This window comes from Rutidosis leptorrhynchoides, chromosome 8 (assembly GCF_046630445.1).
Source record: "Rutidosis leptorrhynchoides isolate AG116_Rl617_1_P2 chromosome 8, CSIRO_AGI_Rlap_v1, whole genome shotgun sequence".
Classification (NCBI taxonomy): domain Eukaryota; kingdom Viridiplantae; phylum Streptophyta; class Magnoliopsida; order Asterales; family Asteraceae; genus Rutidosis; species Rutidosis leptorrhynchoides.
This window is the reverse complement of record NC_092340.1, coordinates 254,891,126-254,912,264: the sequence shown is the minus strand read 5'-3', so window position 1 is coordinate 254,912,264 and position 21,139 is coordinate 254,891,126.

The window sequence follows — 21,139 nt, the reverse complement described above, 5'->3', positions numbered from 1 at the left end:
CTCAGACTCGATCACAACTCAAAGTATATATATTATTATAGAATCAACCTCAACCTTGTATAGCTAACTCGATTATTACTGCATATAGAGTGTCTATGGTTATTCCAAATAATATATATAGATGCGTCGATATGATATGTCAAAACCTTGTATACGTTTCCCGATATTTAAAGTACGTAAAATAAATAAAGGAAATTAAATGACGATAATTAAAATTGCGAGAATATAAATTGTGATCATTAAATTGCGATAAATAAAATGTAATTAGTTAGCTAGGAACAGGTAGCTAGGAACAGTTAGCGTGGATTCTTAACAAAAATTTTCATAGTTAATTTGTTTGTTTCTAACAACTTTTAATTTGTCCAATGTTTTCTTCATTATGCCACTTGTTGGATTCTGATAGGTCAAAATCCAAATATAAAACTGAATGAAAATGGTTATTCTGTGGTGAACGGATTCGTATCTTTGTAGATGTAAGTAGGATAGTAAATGAATGTTGAATCAGATTTGAAGAATGTACAGTGTAACTTATTAATGTGAAATTTAAATATTCCTCGGGGATTACCTACCCGTTAAAATATTTTCACCATTAACAGTTTGTACAAAAGAATTTTTAATTACAATCCTTATGAAAATATATATAAATATATATTTTATTCAGATGTAATCATGGATTTAATGAGTTAATATAATATTAATCTCATTTGATTTACCGTTAGAACAAGAGTATAAAATCTCTAAAATATTAGAGATTACATAATTGCCATGTCAAACGAAGATGAATGATGTAGAACGTCATGTAGAATGAAGATAATCGATGTAGGACATCATGTAGTATGATGATTATGCTGGAGGTACAGACTGTGAGTGTGAGGCGTGTAGTGTTGAGGCTTGTGCTGTAGATGTTGTTGTTGGTTGTACTGGTGTTGCCGGTGCTGTTGCTGAAGCTGGTAGGTTTTGCACCACATTTTCCAAATTGATTACTCGAGCGCGAAGCTCGTTGACTTCTTCCATTATTCTCGTATGATTGACGGTCGGAACGAGTGGATGAATAAGGTTTAGAATTTTAGATAGAATATAATCGTGGCGAGATACTCTGGAAATGAGTGTGAAAATGGTGTTTCGAATGGGTTCACCGGTAAGTGCTTCAGGTTCTTTATCAAGAGTGCAGGTTGGTGGGTGGTAAGGATCGCCTTCTTCTCGTCTCCATCGATTAAGTAGGCTACGAACCCATTAAATTAATTTGTTGATTCATTCTGGTGACACTGCTTTCGGAGCTTAGGTGAAACTCCATATCGGAATAGCTATCGGAATCTGAGGGATTTGAACTGGTTGCGAGTTCCATCTCGTACGATAGTGTAAAGGATTTTCGATAAGAAATAGATTAGAGGATGTAGATTAGTACCCTGCAATACATAATTTACATATGCATATATAATACTAAAATCCCATAAGTTACGGAGGATGAAAGGACCCGTTCATATACATTATAAACGATTCACAATAGTTGATTACATTGTGAGGTATTTGACCTCTATATGATACATTTTACAAACATTGCATTCGTTTTTAAAAGACAATCTTTCTTTACATCGAAAATTGACAGGCATGCATACCATTTCATAATATCCACTATCCAACTATAAATTGATTTAATAATAATCTTTGATGAACTCAATGACTCGAATGCAACGTTCTTCGAAATATGCTATGAAAGACTCCAAGTAATATCTTTAAAATGAGCAAATGCACAGCGGTAGATTTCTTTAACACCTGAGAATAAACATACTTTAAAGTGTCAACCAAAAGGTTGGTGAGTTCATTAGTTTATCATAATCATTTATTTCCATCATTTTAATAGACCACAAGAATTTCATTTCCAGTTCTCATAAATATACGTCCCATGCATATAGACAAAAATAATCATTCATATGGTGAACACCTGGTAACCGACATTAACTAGATACATATAAGAATATCCCCTATCATTCCGGGATCCTCCTTCGGACATGATATAAATTTAGAAATACTAAAGCATAAGGTACTTTGGATGGGGTTTGTTAGGCCCAATAGATCTATCTTTAGGATTCGCGTCAATTAGGGTGTCTGTTCCCTAATTCTTAGATTACCAGACTTTAATAAAAAGGGGCATATTCGATTTCGATAATTTAACCATAGAATGTAGTTTCAATTACTTGTGTCTATTTTGTCAAACATTTATAAAAGCGCATGTATTCTCAGTCCCAAAAATATAAAGGGTAAAAAGGCAAATGAAACTCACCATATTGTATTTCGTAGTAAAAATACATATAACGTCATTGAACAAGTGCAAGGTTGGCCTCGGATTCACGAACCTAAATTAATTATATATATTTATGTGTTGGTCAATATTTGTCTAACAAATTAGGTCAAGTCATAGTGTACCACAATCCTAATGCTCGAGACTAATATGCAAAAGTCAACAAAAATAAACTTGACTCAAAATAATTTCCAAAAATCTATACATGATTAATATATAGTTTAAATATCGTTGTTTTATATTTTTAAATATTTTTTAAAAGATTTATTAGAGTAAATAATATAATTTATTTATTAATAAATAAAATTTTATATTAAATTTATATAATAAAATATACTTATATATATATATATTAAGTAATAAAATTTATAGGGTTCATTTAATATCATAAAGATAATATGATAGGTATTATTAAAGTAAGTTATTACACGTAGTAAAATATGTTTGTATCACATATTTATTTGATAAAATAATATCTATAATGATAGTAAGTAAAAGTTGTATTATTTTGTAATAATAATTATTATTATAAAAATATCGATATTTATAATTACTAAGATGACATTAGATAAAACGATAATTCTAATTATGATAACTTTAATATTTACGATAATTTTTAATATTATCTTTAAAATAATAATTCTATTTAAAATAATAATAATAATGATATTTTATAGTAACAATGACATTTTTATTAAAATGTTAATTTTTGTTAAAATGATAGTTTTAATACTAACGATACTTTTAATAATAATACTAATGATAAAAATAATAAGAACGATAATTTTATCTAAATCAATATAACATTTTAATTTCATCATGATACTCTTACCCATTATTTCCTAATCGTTTCGTTTAATAGCTTTTAATCGTCTTTTATATCGTGTTCATAATAATGATAATAATAGTAATCAAAATAATTAGGTGTTACAAATATTTGTTTTAATTACACTAATATTAATAATGATAGTTACTATAACATTATTAACGATAATACTAATAATTATCTTAATGATAATATAGTAATAATAATAATAACAATAACAATAACCATTTTTAAATAATGATATATATATTAATAATGATAATAATAATAATAATAATAATAATACCAATAATAATAATAATAATAATAATTGGATAATAATAATAATACTAATTATAACTTTAACGATAATAACGATAGTAATAATAAAAAAATAACAATTTTTAATGATAAATCCCTTTTATTGATAAAGATAATAATAATGATAATAATAAGATAAAACTAGAACGACGATCAAAACGACGATAATAATAATCATTTTTAATAAAAATATCAAAAATTCAATTGATTATAACTTCTAATCCGTTCATCGAAACCATTCGATATCTAAAGGAAAAGTTCTTAATTTTTCACTAGCTTTCCAAGGACATGCATATCTTATACCTTATCTCAACCGCAAGTGTAACTAATTCAACATTCAACCTAACCTGTCTAAGGGCAATATCAAAAGTACAAGCATGCATAATCCTAAATACTCGATCACTAGTCAGGGATACACTATTAGTATGTAAAAGTTAAATTATGAGTACTCACGTATCAATATTGAGATTCAATATTGCAGGAAAGGTACGTAGACGCAACGAAAATGATAAACACTATATTGACCTCACGAGCATACCCATGAACCATACTCAATCACCTCTATAGCTATAACCAATAATTTCCTTAATCCTATCCCACTCGAAAAACAATTTCGAAATCACTCGGACAGCACTCCGTCGTAATATTTTATGTATACTAATAATATCTTGAAATAATACGGAGTAAAAATATATATGTAAATCGATTGAGAGAATTTAGAGAAAAATATTTTCAAGTTTCTATGAAATAATGAAACCTATTGAATTCTATTTATAATAGATTTTTGAATTTTTAAAGTGAATTATTAAAGTATGAATTATTAAAGTGAATTATTAAAGTATGAATTATTAAAGTAAATTATTAAAGTATGAATTATTAAAGTGAATTATTAAAGTATGAATTATTAAAGTGAATTATTAAAGTTAAAGTAAAGTAAAAATAAAGTAAAGGTAAAGTTTAAGTATAGTAAAAGTATAAAACTATGTACGTAAAATACGCGTATAAATATATATAATATTAATTTAAATCGTTATATATATAAAATAAAATATAAATATCGTTATCTTTATCATACTAGTTAAGTAATGAGTTGTCAAAAGTGGTTCTAGATATTTATAAAAGTTATATAAGTTTTAATAATAAAATTCTTTTTAAACTGAAAACGTTTTTGTACGTTTGAAACTAAATAGATCAATCGAGTCTTTATGAGATTCAATCTTCCACTATCCTTTGTCTAGTTCTCAATGATTGACAATTTGTTCTTATTTATAAATCACTTTACCATTTTTCGAATATTGTTAAAATGGAAAGATTTCTCAAATCAACGTGGGCATTTCAACAGAGACTTGTAATCATAATTCAATATATCTGATAATTCAATCATTTGATCTTATCTTCTAATTCCATTGATAAACATTTTGAAACAGAAACAATCATATAAAGTATTTAATCTAATATTTTGTTTACGTTTCAAGTTATAATATATATACACATATACATATATAATTATATTCGTTTAATGGTTCGTGAATCGTTGGAACTTGGTCGAGGTTGAATGAATGTATGAACATAGTTTAAAATTCTTGAAATTTAACTTAACAAATATTGCTTATCGTGTCGGAAACATATAAAGATTAAAGTTTAAATTTGGTTGGAAATTTCCGGGTTGTCACAGTACCTACCCGTTAAAGAAATTTCGTCCCGAAATTTGAGTGGAAAGGTCGTGAATGATAATAAGTATGTTTTCATGATGCATACGGGCTAAAAATTAGAGTTTTATCATCAGCGAATAATTTGGATAAACAATCCATTTATATGAAGAGTATGAATGAAGCTAACATAGAAGAGTGAAATGAGTAAGTGTAGATTCATCTTATCATTTGACGTAGATATGATTGATTCCCAGATTTCAAGGGATTTGAAGAAAATCTTCTTAATATGATTTGACTCTCCGGTAATCAAGGGAATTAGGATCCGCTTTAAATGCGATCGTCCATTTTAATTGTTCTGTTGGAGATTTTCTTATAAATTCACCTCCTTCGTTTCCTTACAACTCACACCTTCTGTTGATGCATTTTATGCAAGTCCCTAGACATCTACCCACGTCCATTGCAGGTACAACAGTTTACAGGCCACCATGATTGCTCGTTATTATCCTATACGTGTTTGTATGTGGTTACAGGAACTGCAGGAACGAGATTTAGTTGTTTGACTATGTTAGACTTAGTTAGATGTACGAGTGAAGCCTCACTAGTACGGCTGACAGGCTCATACGCACAGTTGATGCTGAGCTAAGTCACAATTACAACCTAAATGAGAAGACACGAGTGAGTGATCACCCGTACGGCTGATGAAGCCAACTCGTACGTGTGATGAATGAATCGTATGGGTGAGTCAACATCAGGGGTATATAAAGTCTTATGTTCTTCATTTTAGGTTAAGCCTCTCATTTGTTACACACACTCAGATCTAGTGAGCTCTCCAATTTTCTCTCAGTCCAAATCACCCAGGTGGTGAATAATAGCTCTAGGTGTTGATCTAATCACACTTGATTTAGTTGTGGTTTGACTAAATTAATCAAAAAAATTAACCTATTCACTAGAGGGTTTGATTCACTTATTCCGCCATTGTGTGAGTTAAATCTGTTGATTTCTAAGTTCCTAGTCATGTTTCATCACCTTCTATTCTTTCCCCCTCAACTCATATTTTAAAGTATTCATCAATATGCTCCATCCAGTTCTGATTCTCGATATACTTCTAACTTTCATATCGATCATTCTTCTTTTTCATCTACCGCCGGAAGAATCTATTTACTTCTACTATACTCTTGGGTTTATAGTGTTTCTAGTTCTCCCGTGTCTTTATATTGCTATATGCATCGATATATATGGTTTATAATTTCTGGTTTATCGTTGGGCTTTATATGTTCCCTTATATTTCAAAGTCTCCGCTTCTGTCTTCTATAATCATTATCATTAACAGTTAGTGCTCTCTTTTATTTGCTGCAATTTATACCCCAATTTTTATTTCGGAGTTTTGTCCTTTTGTTTCTTCTTCTTGCGATTAAGCACCGCTTGTAATGGTCCAGAATTCACAGATATGAATTTCAGAATGAACATTGTTAATGTTCTAGGAAGGAAATTGTGATGGCACGATCTTGATTTATCAAATTACTAGAATACCTTGGAAAAGGCCGAATCATCAAGAAATATTTTCTTGATATTTTAGAGGTTAAATAGAATACAAGAGTCGTATAACATGGCACATGATGATATTATGATCTGTGAATCATCACATTCCATTTAGAAACTCAGCATGACTTACTGTAATATAATCACATTGATCAAGTGTCATTATATTATACTAATTCATGCTTCATTTCCCAACACTACTTCAAAATATTCCTATTTTAAACTTGAATGTTTCAGAATTTAGAAACTAAAATAGTTTCTTTTATGATGTAATACAGATAGTGCGAAGAGGTAAATAATTTTAAATAAGAAAAATTAAGAAAATATCTTCAGAAATATGGAGGATATTTATAATGAAAGATATGATGATATTTTAGAATTTCTAATATCAGAGGATGATGAAGAATATTGTCCGCAGGGGTTTAGAGTCAGGAGCAAGGTATTCGTTAATGACTTCAGCAGGTACTGAATCATTTGGATCCTTTGAAGTCAGGTTCAGTCTTTGTAATTTGTCCAAAGCCTCCTTCCTACTTTGCTCAATCCGTTTTCCAGTTCCAAAACTTCTCTTTTTCTGCGCTTTGCCAGCACACTTCATCATTATCATTCAGATTTTACCGTTTAAAGTCGTTTTTAGTTTTTGCTGCTTCATCAGCATTTTTCCATTTTCGGAGAACCAATTCTTAGTTCGGAGTGTTTTTCAGAAACTTCACATTCAAGTTAAGTCCAGAAGATAGACGTTATATATACACATATAACTGTTGGCGTAGACATGCTGCGAGATTTCAAAATACTGATTGCTAATTCCCAATGATTCGTATGGCAATTCTCATTACAAGATGCGAATGAGTAAATGATGGGCTTTCAATAAATAATTATAATGACTTTTTGGAGAGGCTAAAGTCAAAGGGTAATGAAGTTGTTGGTACATCTGCTAATAATGTGGTAGAATGTAAAAGGTTCCCTGTTAACGATGGTGTATATCTCAAGGTTATAATAAGGTTAGTCTGACTGAAAAGTCGAAGTTGACTTGCTGGAGCTGTGACAAAACTGGCTACTTTGAATAGGAGTCGCAAATTTATTTTTGCTAATAAATGCCAAAGAATCTGACGCGGATACTTTGTTTAAACTTTTACTTTGGTTTCAAGAGTTTTTTTCGGGTACATAACTGTGGGTAACATGTGGTTGTATCATCATCTCGATTGCTCATCATTCGAAGTGTCTTCAGAAATTTTCGAAGGGTTTGAACATAGATTGTAATTGTTAACATACATTTGATGTTCTAACACAGTTTTGAAGTCAAAATATAGCTTGTGAAAGATGTAAGGATCTAAGAGTGATGATTTTGGTCATATCTCGAGTTGAATTTTGAGATTTCAAAATCAGAATATGTAATTAAATTTTGAATGAGTATGGTTGTTTTGATTTCTATAAAAAAATGTATATTGTTGTGAAAGTAGGGAGTATAATGGATAATTTGCTGAATCAGATTCGAAGAATGTAATACATTATTTGTGAATTTATATATCTCTCGGGTATTACCTACTCGTTAAAAAAAAATTTCACAATTATTATTTTGTACAAAAGAATTTTATTACAGTCTTTATGAAAATATATATATGTATATTTTATTCAGATGTAACATAGATTTAATGAGTTAATGTTAAATTTAACTCATTTGATTTACGGTTGAAACTAGAATTTAATAATCCCTAAAGGCTTTAAAAAGTACATAGCTTTTACGCAGTATTTCTTTAATGACATTAAAATTATGAATCAATACTTCGTTATTTGTTGATGTATCATGTTCGGTTCGTGGAATTCTTGTGAATTTCGCAAAGTACGAATGATGTTATATGAAAAGTTTCGGGTACATCGATGATGAAAGTGTAAAATCAAATATATACTTGGTTTATTATGAATTGGAATTTGTTGAATTGCGACAGAGATTGTAGTTAACGCTGGTTAAGTTGCAGCCGAAGGACGTACATTATTGCATATTTTTAATATGAATTAACCGAGTAGTTTAGATTCACACACAATAGTTTAGCACGGAAAGATTTATTTCAAAATATATATATATATATATATATATATATATATATATATATATATATATATATATATATATATATATATATATATATAATATACATATAATTTCTTGAGAGGGAATGAGTTAATTCTTCATAACTCGTTGATACAATATACACGTTATTGATTCGTAATGATGTCCACAGTGATTCTTGAACTGACGGAGTTTGTGATGTTATCGGTGTTGTTGATTCGGATGTTGACTGTACTGACGATGCTGGTAACTCTGACGGTACTGCTGATGCTGTTGGTAAAGCAAGTTTAGCTTGTTAATCACACACCATTTTTGTCAGGGTTTCTACTCTTCCTTCTATCATTTTTGGTTCGCTTAACTGATTTATGGTTAGGGCTAGATTAGATAATCTCTAAAACTTTAGAGATTACATAATCACCGCAGAATGTTTCTCCAATGAAGTTATGAATTAATACTTCATCAGTTATTGTTGTTGGTACTCCTTGGTATCTATGGTGCGTATGACGTTGATGCTCGTGAGACAGATTGTGAAGTTGAGGTTTACGACGCGGTTGTGGTTGGAGGTGGTAATGGTACTGTTGGCGTTGATGATGGTGGTACTGGTTATGCTGCTGCTGGTGTTTGTAATCTCTGCACCATATTCTCCAAAGCCACTACCCGAGCGCGAAGCTCGTTGACTTCTTCTATTACACCGGGGTGATTGTCGGTTCGGACGAGCGGATAAATAAAATCTAAAATTTGATGTAATATATAATCGTGACAAGATACTCTGGAAATGAGTGAGAACATGGTGTTTCGGACAGGTTCGCCGGTAAGTGCTTCAGGTTCTTCGTCAAGAGGGCAATGTGGTGGATGGAAGGGATCACCTTCTTCTTGTCTCCAATGATTGAGGAGGCTACGAACCCATCCCCAATTCATCCAGAATAGGTGATGACTGATTGGTTGATCTATTCCGGTCACACTGCTTTCGGAGCTTGAATGGGATTCCATTTTGGAATCTGAGTGACTTGAACTGATGACGAATTCCATTTCGTACGATTGGATAAAGGTTTTTTTTATATGAAATGATTTTGGCTTATATATATATATATATATATATATATATATATATATATATATATATATATATATATATATATATATATATATATATATATATATAGATCAAAAGATTTCGTAGATTACGGAGGACTTTGCGGGATATGTCAGGCAAAGTTTAAAGTAACAGATACGATAAGATATGATTTAGCAGATATGCTAAGATATGAATTTTTGTCTATACACTATTCATGCAATCAATACAGCAAGACGTGTCTTAGACTAAAAATGATAAGCAGGTAATTTCCTGAGGATGATAAGTAGTTAATTTTTGACACAAAATGATAAGCAAAACTTCTGACATGCAGACACGGTCGAAGTCCAGACCCACTAATGCATCCTATAGACTTATCAGTTAGACACACTAATGCAGACCTGGTTCGCTAAGACCACCGCTCTGATACCAACTGAAAGGACCCGTTCATATACATTGTAAACGATTCACAATAATTGATTACATTGCGAGGTATTTGACCTCTATATGATACATTTTACAAACATTGCATTCGTTTTTAAAAGACAATCTTTCTTTACATCGAAAATTGACAGGCATGCATACCATTTCATAATATCCACTATCCAACTATAAATTGATTTAATAATAATCTTTGATGAACTTAATGACTCGAATGCAACGTTCTTCGAAATATGCTATGAAAGACTCCAAGTAATATCTTTAAAATGAGCAAATGCACAGCGGAAGATTTCTTTAACACCTGAGAATAAACATGCTTTAAAGTGTCAACCAAAAGGTTGGTGAGTTCATTAGTTTATCATAATCATTTATTTCCATCATTTTAATAGACCACAAGAATTTCATTTCCAGTTCTCATAAATATACGTCCCATGCATAGAGACAAAAATAATCATTCATATGGTGAACACCTGGTAACCGACATTAACTAGATACATATAAGAATATCCCCTATCATTCCAGGATCCTCCTTCGGACATGATATAAATTTCGAAGTACTAAAGCATCCGGTACTTTGGATGGGGTTTGTTAGGCCCAATAGATCTATCTTTAGGATTCGCGTCAATTAGGGTGTCTGTTCCCTAATTCTTAGATTACCAGACTTTAATAAAAAGGGGCATATTCGATTTCGATAATTTAACCATAGAATGTAGTTTCAATTACTTGTGTCTATTTCGTCAAACATTTATAAAAGCGCATGTATTCTCAGTCTCAAAAATATAAAGGGTAAAAAGGCAAATGAAACTCACCATATTGTATTTCGTAGTAAAAATACATATAACGTCATTGAACAAGTGCAAGGTTGGCCTCGGATTCACGAACCTATATTAATTATATATATTTATGTGTTGGTCAATATTTGTCTAACAAATTAGGTCAAGTCATACTGTACCACAATCCTAATGCTCGAGACTAATATGCAAAAGTCAACAAAAGTAAACTTGACTCAAAATAATTTCCAAAAATCTATACATGATTAATATATAGTTTAAATATCGTTGTTTTATATTTTTAAATATTTTTTAAAAGATTTATTAGAGTAAATAATATAATTTATTTATTAATAAATAAAATTTTATATTAAATTTATATAATAAAATATACTTATATATATATTAAGTAATAAAATTTATAGGGTTCATTTAATATCATAAAGATAATATGATAGGTATTATTAAAGTAAGTTATTACACGTAGTAAAATATGTTTGTATCACATATTTATTTGATAAAATAATATCTATAATGATAGTAAGTAAAAGTTGTATTATTTTGTAATAATAATTATTATTATAAAAATATCAATATTTATAATTACTAAGATGACATTAGATAAAACGATAATTCTAATTATGATAACTTTAATATTTACGATAATTTTTAATATTATCTTTAAAATAATAATTCTATTTAAAATAATAATAATAATGATATTTTATAGTAACAATGACATTTCTATTAAAATGATAATTTTTGTTAAAATGATAGTTTTAATACTAACGATACTTTTAAAAATAATAGTTATGATAAAAATAATAAGAACGATAATTTTATCTAAATCAATATAACATTTTAATTTCATCATGATACTCTTACGCATTATTTCCTAATCGTTTCGTTTAATAGCTTTTAATCGTCTTTTATATCGTGTTCATAATAATGATAATAATAGTAATCAAAATAATTAGGTGTTACAAATATTTGTTTTAATTACACTAATATTAATAATGATAGTTACTATAACATTATTAACGATAATACTAATAATTATCTTAATGATAATATAGTAATAATAATAATAACAATAACAATAACCATTTTTAAATAATGATATATATATTAATAATGATAATAATAATAATAATAATAATAATAATAATAATACCAATAATAATAATAATAATAATAATTGGATAATAATAATAATACTAATTATAACTTTAACGATAATAACGATAGTAATAATAAAAAAAATAACAATTTTTAATGATAAATCCCTTTTATTGATAAAGATAATAATAATGATAATAATAAGATAAAACTAGAACGACGATAAAAACGACAATAATAATAATCATTTTTAATAAAAATATCGAAAATTCAATTGATTATAACTTCTAATCTGTTCATCGAAACCATTCGATATCTAAAGGAAAAGTTCTTAATTTTTCACTAGCTTTCCAAGGACATGCATATCTTATACCTTATCTCAACCGCAAGTGTAACTAATTCAACATTCAACCTAACCTGTCTAAGGGCAATATCAAAAGTACAAGCATGCATAATCCTAAATACTCGAGCACTAGTCAGGGATACACTATTAGTATGTAAAAGTTAAATTATGAGTACTCACATATCAATATTGAGATTAAATATTGCAGGAAAGGTACGTAGACGCAACGAAAATGATAAACACTATATTGACCTCACGAGCATACCCATGAACCATACTCAATCACCTCTATAGCTATAACCCATAATTTCCTTAATCCTATCCCACTCGAAAAACAATTTCGAAATCACTCGGACAGCACTCCGTCGTAATATTTTATGTATACTAATAATATCTTGAAATAATACGGAGTAAATATATATATGTAAATCGATTGAGAGAGTTTAGAGAAAAATATTTTCAAGTTTCTATGAAATAATGAAAAGTATTGAATTCTATTTATAATAGATTTTTGAATTATTAAAGTGAATTATTAAAGTATGAATTATTAAAGTGAATTATTAAAGTATGAATTATTAAAGTGAATTATTAAAGTATGAATTATTAAAGTGAATTATTAAAGTATGAATTATTAAAGTGAATTATTAAAGTTAAAGTAAAGTAAAAATAAAGTAAAGGTAAAGTTTAAGTATAGTAAAAGTATAAAACTATGTACGTATAATACGCGTATAAATATATATAATATTAATTTAAATCGTTATATATATAAAATAAAATATAAATATCGTTATCTTTATCATACTAGTTAAGTAATGAGTTGTCAAAAGTGGTTCTAGATATTTATAAAAGTTATATAAGTTTTAATAATAAAATTCTTTTTAAACTGAAAACGTTTTTGTACGTTTGAAACTAAATAGATCAATCGAGTCTTTATGAGATTCAATCTTCCACTATCCTTTGTCTAGTTCTCAATGATTGACAATTTGTTCTTATTTATAAATCACTTTACCATTTTCCGAATATTGTTAAAATGGAAAGATTTCTCAAATCAACGTGGGCATTTCAACAGAGACTTGTAATCATAATTCAATATATCTGATAATTCAATCATTTGATCTTATCTTCTAATTCCATTGATAAACATTTTGAAACAGATACAATCATATAAAGTATTTAATCTAATATTTTGTTTACGTTTCAAGTTATAATATATATACACATATACATATATAATTATATTCGTTTAATGGTTCGTGAATCGTTGGAACTTGGTCGAGGTTGAATGAATGTATGAACATAGTTTAAAATTCTTGAAATTTAACTTAACAAATATTGCTTATCGTGTCTGAAACATATAAAGATTAAAGTTTAAATTTGGTTGGAAATTTTCGGGTTGTCACAGAGGAATCTACGGAAGCTGTCAGGCAAAGGTAACAATAACAGATGCACTAAGATATGAATTAGCAAATATGCTAAGATATGAGTTTTGTCTATACACTATCTATGCAATAGAGGTAGTAAGATGTGTCTAGACTTTAAGGATGATAAGTAAGTAATTTTTGACACGAAATGATAAGCAAAACTTTTGACATGCAGACACGGTCGAAGTCCAGACTCACTAATGCATCCTAACGACTTATCAGTTAGACACACTAATGCAAACCTAGTTCGCTAAGACCACCGCTCTGATACTAACTCTAATGACCCATCCTAATCCATCTAGACGAATACATTACATTTGGTTACATCACGAGGTACTTGACCTCTATATGATATATTTTACAAACATTGCATTCATTTTTAAAAGACAAACTTTCATTTACATCAAAAGTTGATGGCATGCATACCATTTCGTAATATATCCAACTATAATTGACTTAATAATAATCTTGATGAACTCAACGACTCGAATGCAACGTCTTTTGAAATATGTCGTGAATGACTCCAAGTAATATCTCTAATATGAGCAAATACACAGCGGAAGATTTCTTTCATACCTGAGGATAAACATACTTTAAAGTGTCAACCAAAAGGTTGGTGAGTTCATAAGTTTATCGTAAACAATAAAATTCATCATTTTGATAGACCACAAGATTTAAATGCTACATGGTACAAATGGGCCCGAATCCTATACCCACCTGTAATGTACATGTGATATCTTTTAAATACAGTACACCTTTCTCGTATACGAAATCATCTTTCATAAATGTTAGTAACCGTATACATATCTCGTGCACAAAATAATATACACATAACCTGTGTATAAAATCATTCTCTCGATACATAACATTCACTTTTCTTTCATAGCTTGGCTTGGTAACCGACCTTAACATTATATATATATATATATATATATATATATATATATATATATATATATATATATATATATATATATATATATATATATATATAAATATATATATATATATATATATATGTATATATATATATATATATATAATGTTCATCAATAATATCCCCAAAATAGAACATCAGTCTGTAATAATATATAAACTTCGAACTACTAAACACCACGCCCACTAGTTCTTCCGTCTATTGAACATTCTGGGTGGGGGTGTTAAACCCGGTAGCTACCTTTAGGATTCGCGTGAATTAGGGCCATACCCGATTCTAATTCTTAGGTTACCAAATAATAATAATCAGGGGAAATATTCACAACAATTAGTGGCAATTATAACGTCCAACTAATTCAATAATAATCCACAGAACTTCCGTCTGCATAATAATTCATTCGAGGAATGTTTTGCTTGTGTCTATCTCGTCAAACATTTATAAAAGAATTTCATGTATTCGCAGTTCAAAAATATATTTCAAAAGCATTTAATAAAGCAGTTGTAAAAACAACGCATGTATTCTCAGTCCCAAAAATGTAAAGAGTAAAAGAGAGCAAATGAACTCACTATACTGTATTTTACAGTAAAAATACATATGATGATATTGAACAATGCAGGGTTGGCCTCGGATTCACGAACCTATATCAGTTATCAGTTATATATATTAAAACATATAATTAACATGTAATAATAATCAAACTAGTTTATATATATTATTTATTTAATTTAGTAATATATTTGTTATTTTGAAGGTTATATATATATTTATTTTGTATACTAATATTTATATATATAGTTATATTAATATATTTATAGATTGATAACATTATATTGTAAATTAATAATTTGTTATATAAAAATAATACTAATTATGATAAAATTCATGATGATTCTATTATATATATAGTTATATTAATATATTTATAGATTGATAACATTATATTGTAAATCAATAATTTGTTATATAAAAATAATACTAATTATGATAAAATTCATGATGATTCTAATAATAATAATAATGTTAATAAAAATGAAAATGCTTTTAATATTAATAATAATGATAATACTACTAAAATAAATAAAAATGTTATATGTTAATAATATTACTAATATTTGTGATAATAATAATGTTAATGATATTAATAATAATAATAGTACTTTTACTAATAATAATACTAATAATGAAAATAATAATAATAATAATAATAATAATAATAATAATAATAATAATAATAATAATAATAATAATAATAATAATAATAATGATGATAATAATAATAATAATAATAATAATAATAATAATAATAATAATAATAATAAAAATAATAATAATAATAATAATAATAATAATAATAATAATAATAATAATAATAATAATAATAATAATAATAATAATAATAATAATAATAATAATAAGTAAACTACCTTAAAGAAGTAGTCCTAAAAAAATGCCCAAGTCTGGGTTTGAACCCGCGATGTCCTGCTAACCCAAAAACAACCATTAACCATTCATCTGTGTGTGTTTTTCCTTTACCGAATCCTTATCAATATTGTAACATAATTAACAATCATATTAAGGATCATCATCCTTAATATATTTATATTACAACACCATTATTATTACGCATCAAAGCATCACTGTTTTTCATCATCTATTATTAACAATCTTATATTATCATCACCCTAACCATCGAACACACAGTATCACCGCATCATTTGCTGCTGTATCAGGCAATAGAAACAAATTACGTATATTAGGTTAGTAGCGATGGCCCAAGTATATCAAAAGCCCAAGTTTTAACAAGTGGCCCAAGTATCGTAGTGAGCCCAAGTCAATAAATGATTTAAGGATCCGTTTCTTTTTGATATTATATTACTTGAACGACAAAAATATAAAAAGTGAACTGGAACCCACGCTTTCTTTCATGTATACCCCATCTTCTCATCATGACTCCCGACATTTTTCTTTTTAATGCTTTTCTCAAGAATTAAAGTCTATATGTATTGGTGTTCAAAAGAATTAAGAAACAGAAGACGATTAGTAGCATAAGATCATGGTTTTTTGTGGTGTTTGAGTGTATACCGACTGCAAGAAAGAAAATATAGATAGTGGAAGTAGGTTTGTTGTTCTCAACAAAACGGGCAGCTTCAGTCGAATTTTTAATGGGTTTTTGATCAAGTATTGAAGAAAAGAATAACGATGGTAATATGGTTTGATGTGATAGGGTTTTCGATGATAACAGAAAACAAAACGGACCGAGCAGCAGTAATTAAAATAGAAAACGATGGTGTGTGTGGTTTTTGAATGTAACAGAAACAGTAGCCGTAAGAATACCAGGGATTGTTCGGTGGCGATGGTTGTGGTGTGTGCTTCAAACAGAAAATGATAGCAGCTCATAAACCTAGGTTATGGTTTAATGTGGTGGTGGGTTTCAAAGATGAAGGGTTCAATTGAAACAGTACATATGGGTTTGCAAATAAACTGGTTTTCGATGGTTAAGCTGTGATGGTTGGTCATGATTCAAAACAGAAAACAGAAAGATATTAGAAACAGATAGTAGTAGGAACTAATAAGAGTTACATATTCAAGTGTTGGAGAGGGTTGGTGATTGAAGATGACAGTTTTAAGTGGGTTTGATCTTCTCAACAGAAAAAGGAAAAGAAACAGTTGATGGTGGTGTTTTTATTTAGTCTCGACTGCAAGAACCACAATTCAAATGTTATATGGTCTTGGGCTGTTCGATCAGTAGTTGATATGTAGCAACTTCGTTCAAGAATAAATCAGTTCACAATTAGTTCGATTAGTCGTAATATTGCACTAAGTGTATTCAAGTATTCATAGGATGAGGTGATAGATGATGGTTGATGTGGTTGAGATATCCGTGGGTTTGATGAGTGGTTAAATAGGTGATGTTTTTTCGAACATGAAACATAGAGTAGAAGGAACCGGTGGTTGCTTGGGGTGGTTCAAATGGTGGTGAAGGGTGTCGGTGGATTGGAGTGGAAGTGGTTGTAGGGTTAATGAACCTATGGTTCATTGTGGAGACAAGCTCGTGCCCATGGTTGAAGTAGAAGTTTAAATGGAGTATTAAATCAAGTGGCTTCCAATTAGCAAATGAAATTTTGATGAGCTGGATACCTTATGCACATATAATTATATATACACCATATGAATGCAGTCAATCATAATAATTATAAATATTATAATATAAAGTAAAGATCAAATGAATTATTAGGATAACAATATAGCAGACATTTGTTTGGATTATATTTCCGACGTTTTTTATAGGTATAATATATCGTGCTCCTTTGCTAAACATTTACGGATAAAAGTTCTCCTAAAAACCCCAATTTTTAGCTTAATTGTATTTTATTATTTCACTCATTAACTGTTTGAAACCTGATCAAAAAGGTTCGATAATTGTTTATTTTCTGTTCCAATTTATATGTACGGAGTACTAATATTTAATCTTAAAAATGTAAAAATATTTTTAACAAATCTAAAATCTTCGTAATCGATTTACACTCCAACTTTTATTTTAATCTTTCATAAACTCATGTTAAATCTATATTAACGCTAATGAAATGTCAACCGAGTAATGCAAACTTTGACAAATTAAGCTCGAAATCATTTATATTTAATATACTTTCTCTCTATGTATATAAACATTTTTAATAGCAAATTTTACTACATAAATATATTATATATTTTTAAACAAATGGATTAATACATTTTTATATATATACAAGTAATATTTATATACATATATATATATATATATTTAAATATATATATATAACTATTTACAAATAGTTGTTCGTGAATCGTCGAGAATGGTCGAAGGTCAATTGAATATATGAAAACAGTTCAAAATTTTTGAGACTCAACCTAAAGGACTTTACTTATCATGTCAGAATTATGAAATCGTATCGTGAGTTTGGTTCAAAATTAGTCGAAATTTTTCGGGTCATGACACCTCAACCCCCATGAAGTAAAGAAATACGAAGAAAGGAATGTAGGAAATATGCGAAGCCAATATATAACGAAGCGGTGGCATCGAGCACCACGCACCGAACCTCGATGAATAAAAGTCAACTACAGTGTCCTCATAATAGACCAGCAGGTCAATTGAACAAAAATGGAAAGAAGACAATGAGGCTTTCGCTTTGTAAGAAGACGAAAAGAGAAATTCAACTAATTCTTCCAAATTGCATTGGGAACTAGCAACATCAAAGGAAGATAAAAGTCTCCTACAAATAGAAAAAATAAATGAGACATGCACACACAATAATGAACCATAGTTCATATCTTCATACTTTTAACACTCTTTCAGTGGCGTAAAGTAGTTATCACACTTGTTACCTTCGGGGAATCGCCAATGAAGAGAAATTCACCCCTAAATCACCCATATTTAACCTTCTCTGTGAACTGGTGTTGGCACACTTTTCTTTTCAATAAGGTTCGCCTAGAATTGTACAAACAATAAGAAATGAGCACCACATTCAACATTTAAACACATGTGAATGTGTTCATGGAGGCTGGAGCTTTTGATAACTATGTTTTTCATGAGTGCTTATGGCGTGAGACTATGTTTTTCAAGAGTGCTTATGGCGTGAGCCATTTGACGGTCATGAAAGTTGTTTCACATATCATCTCATCACTATATACCGAAGAGTTCTAGTACTTTTCATGTGAGTTTTAATGTTTATATTTTTTAATTGGGTTTTGATTTGAGTTGTATTGCAATTAGAGGATGACAATGGATCAGGTGGTCTCGTATTCATATCTATATTCATTTAATTTTTTAATCCATATTCATATCCTTATGTATTTAAATATAATTCATCTATCTATACTCATATCCATTGAATTAAGCGGGTTATCGAATTTCCGTTGGATGTGAAGTTTTCCTAAAAATATTTCTATTATGAAATGAAATTATCAACATAGATATGTAATATATGTAAGATTTATGAATTTAATACTATATATATATATATATATATATATATATATATATATATATATATATATATATATATATATATATATATATATATATATATATATATATATATATATATATATATGTATATGTATGTATGTATGTCACGTAAAAGTACATACTTAAGAAAAACCTAGTCACTCCGAAAACTTAGGGCGATTTTTTTAGACTTACGGCTCATAAAATTTTCTGATCAATTACTGTGACTCTAACGTCTAATCTACTACGGTGGTTCGTTCCTGGCCATGGGTAAGAGTTCGGGAGGCAATAACAATAAGAAGAAGGGTTATCAATCGGTGTCTAAGGTGTTACGTAGTCACACAATTGGGGTTGGGGAGAAAAGTGATGATGCAACATCTAAGCAAAATATTGTGGAGGAGATAGATATGAGTAAGGTGGATGCTATTCATCTGGATAGTAGAAACTTTGGGATGACTCGTTGGCTTATTCCATGCAGAATAAGGGTGATGAATATGAGCATGTTAAAGACATTACTAGTGTGCATAAGGCTACTGATGATTCGGATTCCGAAATGAGTCAAGACCTGTGATTCAAGAACAATATGTGATTACTGATCAGGGTAGTCCAAATACACAGGGGTGTAGGTAAATGTTCAACCATTAAAGTCTTATGTCAATGTTTTAAGCGGTACGCAATGCAAAAAATAGGTGAACTTTCGTGAGTTTAATGGTGAGGATTCGTTGGATGATGATATAGACGTAGTGATTCCATTGTCTTTCGTTAAGGAGGCTGCATAAAGATATCATAATACGTTGTATGGTTATTTTGTTGGGAACCGTATGACGTTTCCAGTGGTAAAAAAACTATGTCACTAATGTGTGGAAGTAATATAGACTTGATAAAATTATGATGAATGATAAGGGGTTTTTATTTTTTCAAGTTTTAAATAGAAAAGGGTTTGAGAGACATGTTGGAGAACGGTCCATTGATGATTCAGAACAATCCGATCATCTTAAATAAAGGGAAACAGACATATCGCTAACGAAAGAGAATGTAACAAAAGTTCCAGTTTGGGTGAGGTTATATGATGTGTCGTTAGCGGGTTTTACTAAGGATGGGTTAAGTGCAATGTGAATGGAATCATGGGGTTGCCCTAATTATGCTCGGTCTATGGTGGAGGTTACGTTTGAGAATGAGTTGAAGGAAACAATTTGTGTTGCAACCCCGAGTCTAAATGGTAAAGATCGTATTGTTGATGTGATTCGGGTGGTGTATGAATGGAAACCTCCTTATTGTTCATATTGTTGTGTTTTTAATCACTCGGATGCTAAATGCCCGCTTAATATTCCTGTGATAGTTGATAATCCGAAGGTAGATGGAGATGGGTTC